The sequence below is a fragment of the Artemia sp. Qi Xiang Cuo genome, unplaced genomic scaffold (genome assembly GCF_049724085.1).
Source record: "Artemia sp. Qi Xiang Cuo unplaced genomic scaffold, ASM4972408v1 HiC_scaffold_3084, whole genome shotgun sequence".
Classification (NCBI taxonomy): domain Eukaryota; kingdom Metazoa; phylum Arthropoda; class Branchiopoda; order Anostraca; family Artemiidae; genus Artemia; species Artemia sp. Qi Xiang Cuo.
In genome coordinates this window covers 89257-96225 of record NW_028300479.1, presented here as the reverse complement: position 1 = coordinate 96225, position 6969 = coordinate 89257, and positions in this window count along the sequence as shown.

The window sequence follows — 6969 nt, the reverse complement described above, 5'->3', positions numbered from 1 at the left end:
ATCTTAACTATAGTGAATTTGCGTATGCAAGTTAGTATAGGGAAGAGTTTGATCTTTATTATATTTTTTCAACTTGCGTGCGGCTTGCTTGATTGAAACCATTATGTAATTATGAATGAGAACATTTACAGTTCTGACGCTTCTTATATACTAATTAGGACGTAACGGCGTAATGATTTTATTTCATGATGACGTCATGGCACAATGAAATTATTTCATGACGTCTTCAGAAACCACAACATAATATCGTGTTTTTCTATTCACGTCATAGCTCTAATATAAAGCTATGACGACATTCATTATTTATCTAGTAGGGTTTTAGACAAGGTAATTCTAATGATGTACTTTTGTTTTGATCTGACTCTATTTTTAGGAGTTTTGTTATATTTATTAGCATTGGACTGATCGTCTCTTACTAGGTTGCTAGCTACTGCTGCAACCCAGATTCACATATATATTGTTTATGAGAGGCAGCCTGGCCGAGTGGTCCAAGGCACTGGTGTTAGCCACCAGTCTCTTTGGAGGCGTGGGTTCAAATCTTACCGCTGGTATACGATTATGTTTGAAATACTGCAGTGTGAAAAGACATCAAAAATGCAGTTTTTGGTGGAAAAATGTATTCACTTTTAGAAATAATTTATTTTAGTTACAAAAGGTTTTTAACCCAATTAATTTCCTTTAAAATGAGCCATTGAACAACTCTCTACGATGTTCCAGTGCCAAGCTATCTCTGGATACAAAAGAAAACAAGAAAAAAAATATCCCGTTTAGGCAGAATGTTGTAGTAGCTGCCACTTTTTTTTGATTTTCAAGCCAATATATTCCCCTTGCTGTTCAAGCCAAGGGACAGAAAGTTTCCTATACAGGGGTTTCGGACAAGGCGGTTCTAATGGTGTACTTTTTGTTTTGATCTGACTCCTCTGTTAGGAACTATGGGTTTTTATATTTCTTAACATTGGACGTGATCGTCTCTTACTAGGTTGCTAGCTACCGCTGCAACCCGGATAATTATTGCAAAACTAGCCAAACCGTTTTTAAGTCTGAAAAAGATTTAACTGATGTGTCAAAAGTAAGGCTGCAAGTCGACGATTTTGTTTTGGCCTTATTATAATTGCTATGGTGAAATAATAATATGCATATGGTTCTTAAATCATACTTCTTTATGGTCCCATTTGGTCTAGTGGCTAGGATAGTTAACTTTCCCTTAGGAGGACCGGGTTCGATTCCCGGTGTGGGAAAATTTTTAACTCTATAATCTTCGAACATTCGAACCTTTTATAATTTATAATAATGTATAATATAAATACTGTAATCTTCACTAGAGTGAAGTTGCCTATGCAAGTTAGTATAGGGAAGAGTTCGATCTTTATTATAATTCTTGTTTTGATCTGAATCTATTCTCAGGAGTTATGGGTTACTTTAGTTTTTACTATGGAGCATGATCGTCTCTTACTAGGTTGCTAGCTACCGCTGCAACCCGGGAAAACTTTGAACACTGCTTTTGGATCGTCTCCTACTATGTTGCTAGCTACCGCTGCAACCCGGATATTTATAGAATCTATGGCTTACTTTAGTTTTTACTATGGGGCTTGATTGTCTCTTACTAGATTGCTAGCTACCCCTGTGACCCGGATGCAACCCGGAGCAAGTAGTTAACTAAGTCCAGTGTAAGCAATGGTTCGTTATTTCAATGATCGTCTTTTAATGTACATCTATAAACTGTTCCGCAGTTACCAATCCATACCTTGGAAGCTTTTCATTAAACTGACAGCATTTCTTTTGGATATTACAATGAAGCATTGCCAAAGCATTCCTAGCTGACTTTTCAACAGCATCCGCTCTTTCAAAGAGAATTTTAATCTGTAATTTTGAATACTTTTCGTGATCCTGATAAAACATACGTAAAATGTTTCTCAATTTACGAAGATCAGCCTGCATTTTTGCCATCTTCTTGTATTTCTGAATGTAATTTTTCCCTTTGTCCTTATGCGTTCTTCGGTACAACCTCGCAGAGAATTTAATTTTTTCATTATAGCTTTTGTCACCCCAGTATCTACCCATTATTCTGGTAGCAACTTTTTTCTTATGTTTGTTTCGGTAATCTTCATCATTATCATACCGTTCCTTGCTCTTTTGTCTAGCTTTCTCAATTGTTGCTTCTCTATAAAGTTTATCATTATGATAACGATCCTTGATCTTTTTTTTAGCCTGCTCAATTGTTGCTTCTCTGTAATATTCATCATTATCATACCGTTCCTTGCTCTTTTGTCTAGCCTGCTCAATTGTTGCTTCTCTGTAATCTTCATCATTACCATACCGTTCCTTGATCTTTTGTTTGGCTGTCTCAATTTTTGCATGTCTATAATCTTCATCATTGTGATAACACATCGTGCTGTTTTGTTTGATTACTTCTCGATACGCCTGGTCGGTTGAATACCTTTGCTTTTTACTTTTCAAGATACTATCTCTGTTGTTTGTGTAGTACTGTTTTTTCAATTTGCGTGCAGCTTGCTTGATTGAAACCATTATGTAATTATGAATGTGAACATTTACAGTTCTGACGCTTCTTATATAGTAATTTCAGGTATATCCGACGAAACTTAAATAGTCCTCATTTACCTGCTCGTCTTTTACTAGGTTGCCACTACCGTAGCAATCACGATTTATTTTTCATTTACTATGGACTAGAGTTCGTTCTTTACTAAAAAATTCGATGATCGAGCCTTTATGTAATCACTCATTACGTCATATATGGTTATTCTTGTCGAAAGATAAACGTGTATAAATATGCCATTCACTTTTTACGATATATATTATACTATAATACAAGAAAATTTAATATCTTTGTATCTTTACAACTTTATATTCGTTCTTTATTATAACCGCTGCAATCCGGATAATTATGCTTTATCATTACAAACAGGAAAAAGCCTACGGCTTTTTCTTCTTTGAAATAGTAAGAGACGATCCTCAAGCAATCAAGTAGCTATCTAAGTCCAATGTGTGCAGTGGTATGTTATTCCAATGATCGTATTTTAATGTAATTTTCTTGATTTTGAAGCCAATATGTTTCCCTATGCTGTTCAAGCCAAGGGACTGAAAGTTTCCTATACAGAGGTTTCGGACAAGGCGGTTCTAATGGTGTACTTTTTGTTTTCATCTGACTCATTTTTTAGGAACTATGAGTTTTTATATTTCGTAACATTGGACGTAATCGTCTCTTACTAGGTTGTCGTTCTTTACTGTAAGGATGATCTAACCATTATGTAATCATGAATGATACCATTTACATCTTTGTCGTTCTTAAATAGTAACATTTACGATGAACCATATCGATCCTTTTATGCACTTGTAGCTACGCCTGGAGCCACCGTATATCAGTTACTATTGGCGAGAGATCGTTCTTTACTGTAATTCAGTTACTATGGACTGAAGATCGTTCTTTAATGTATTCTCTTTTTGAAATAATTTATTTTAGTTACTATAGATTTTTAACCCAAATAATTTCCTTTAAAATGAGCCATTGAACAACTCTCTACGATGTTCCAGTGCCAAGCTATCTCTGGAAAAGAAGAAAAGAGAAAAGAAAAATATCCCGTTTAGGCAGAATGTTGTAATAGCTGCCACTTTTCTTGATATTCAAGCCAATATATTTCCCTTGCTGTTTCAAGCCAAGGGACAGAAAGTTTCCTATACAGGGGTTTCGGACAAGGCGGTTCTAATGTTCTGCTTTTGAATTTGATCTGACTCCTTTGTTAGGACCTATGGGTTTTTATATTTCTTAACATTGGACGTGATCGTCTCTTACTGGGTTGCTAGCTACCGCTGCAACCCGGATAAATAAAATTGTTTATTTAAAATTTTCAGGAATTAATCTAGTTTCAGTTGACAAATCAGCTTTTTTTATAAAACTCTAAAAGAATTAGATTTTTTACTAAAACCCTAAAAGAATTACTGCATTTTACATAAATATATATGCATGCTTTTTATAATGTTAAAATACTATTTCTATTTTTGTTTGCAATAGGATGTTAATAACATTAGCTACTATAGGTATATCTGATGATTCGATGAATCCGATGATTAATAATGTTATATATAAAAAAAACGTATTGACAAACACCATTTATAATGAACTACATTGGTCCTTTATTTATTTTAAAATTTTCAGGTATTTATCTTGTTTGAATTACAAAATTAGTATTATTGGTTAGACACCATAAATATTTTTGCAGTTTAAATAATAAGTTTAGTGATTCTGGACTGAAAACTAAAATAATTGCAATTATGAGACAATAATATGGAGATATGTACTTTACGGGTTACAGGATACAATAATAAATTTGAACTGAGATGAAAAAAAAATTTCTTCCAGGAGACAAAAAGCAAAACTAATTTTAGAATTTTCATGTATTTTTGTTGTTTAAATTAAAAAATTACTATTACTGATTAGGCATCATAAATATTTTTGCAGTTTACATAATAATTTTAGCGATTAAGCCAAAAAAGAAAATTTTGGTTCCAGGAGTTTCGGTTACTATTGAGACAAGTAGCTATTATTACTATAGAGTTCATTACATGGACTGTTTTATTGCTTCAAAATTCAAATATCTTTGAAAAGACTGCAGTATGAAAATACATCAAAAATGCAATTTTTTTGACAAAATTGATTCTACTTTAAAAAGTATTTTATTTTTAAATACAAAAGTGACTAGATGTTGCAATTTCCTTTAAAATGAGCTATTATACAGCTCTCTATGATTTTCCAGTGCCCAGCTAGCTGAGCAGAAAGAAAAAGCGGAAAGAAAAAAATATCCCGTTTGTGGAGAATAACGTGGTAAAAGTCAATTTTCTTGATTTTCAAGCCAATATATTTTCTTTGTTATTCAAGCCAAAGGGCGGTAAGTTTCCTTTATAGAGGATTCGGACAAGGCGGTTCTAATGGTGTACTTTTTGTTTTGATCTGACTCTTTTTTAGGAGTTGGGGGGTTTTATATTTCTTAACATTGGAGGTGATCGTCTCTTACTAGGTTGCTAGCTACCGCTGCAACCCGGACTACCTAGAGCCGCCATATATCAGTTACTATGGGCGAGAGATCGTTCTTTACTGTATTTTGATCTGACTCTATTTTTAGGAGTTTTGGGTTTTTATATTTCTTAGCATTGGACTGATCGTCTATTACTAGGTTGCTAGCTACTGCTGCAACCCAAATTCACATATATATTTATTTATGAGAGGCAGCCTGGCCGAGTGGTCCAAGGCACTGGTGTTAGCCACCAGTCTCTTCAGAGGCGTGGGTTCAATTCTTACCGCTGGTATACGATTATGTTTGAAAGACTGCAGTGTGAAAAGACATCAAAATGCAGTTTTTGGTGGAAAAATTTATTCTCTTTTAGAAATAATTTATTTTAGTTACTATAGATTTTTAACCCAATTAATTTCCTTTAAAATGAGCTATTGAACAACCCTCTACGATGTTCCAGTGCCAAGCTATCTCTGGATACAAAAAAAGAAAAAAAAAAGAAAAAAGAAAAAAATATCCCGTTTAGGCAGAATGTTGTAGTAGCTGCCACTTTTCTTGATTTTCAAGCCAATATATTTCCCTTGCTGTTCAAGCCAAGGGACAGAAATTTTACTATGCAGGGGTTTCGGACAAGGCGGTTCTAATGGTGTACTTTTTGTTTTGATCTGACTCTTTTTTAAGAACTATGGGTTTTTATATTTCTTAAAATTGGACGTGATCGTCTCTTACTAGGTTGCTAGCTACCGCTGCAACCCGGAGGCAAGAGGTCGTTCTTTATTGTAAACTCGTTACCACGAGCTATTTGATAAATGACACCATTTATGATTGATCATTTATGTAATGATTATAATAACTTTATATTCGTTCTTTATTATAATACTATGGGTTTTATTATAATGCTTCAAAATTCAAATATCTTTGAAAAGACTGCAGTAAGAAAATACATCAAAAATGCAATTTTTTTGACAAAATTGATTCTACTTTAAAAAGTATTTTATTTTTAATTACAAAAGTGACTAGATGTTGCAATGTCCTTTAAAATGAGCTATTATACAGCTCTCTATGATTTTCCAGTGCCCAGCTAGCTGAGCAGGGAAAAAAAGCGGAAAGAAAAAAATATCCCGTTTGTGGAGAATAACGTGGTAAAAGTCAATTTTCTTGATTTTCAAGCCAATACATTTTCTTTGTTATTCAAGCCAAAGGGCGGTAAGTTTCCTTTATAGAGGATTCGGACAAGGCGGTTCTAATGGTGTACTAATTGTTTTGATCTGACTCTTTTTTTAGGAGTTGGGGGGTTATATATTTCTTAACATTGGAGGTGATCGTCTCTTACTATGTTGCAGCGGTAGCTAGCAAGGTAGCGGTAGCGGTAGGTTGACAGCGGTAGCTGTCAAGTATTGCTCTAGTTTGAATTAAAAAATTAGTATTATTGGTTAGACATAATAAATATTTTTGTAGTTTACATAATAACTAAAGAGATTCTGAACTCAAAACTAAAATTAAAAAAAATGAATATTTCTCATTGGAAATATAGGACAACAATACAGAGATACGTAATTTACGGGTTAAGCCAAAAAAATTTGAACTAAGATGATATAAAATTAATGGCGTATAAAATGGTGTAGCGAGTCAATTGAAGCAAAAGGAAAACCAAACTAATTTTTAAATTTTCAGGTTTTTTCTGGTTTGAATTAAAATATGGAAATTATTGTTCAGACACAGTAAATATTTTTGCACTTTGCAGCTAAATAAAATCATATTTTTTTAAATTTTCAGGAATTATTCTAGTTTCAGTTGACAAATAAGATTTTTTTTTTCTTCAAGGAATCGAGCAGCTAACTAAGTTTAATATATACAATGGTATGTTCTTCGAATGATCTCTTTTAATTAGGTTCCTAGCTACCGCTGCAAACCGGAACTATTAAAAAATATTTTATCTTTAATT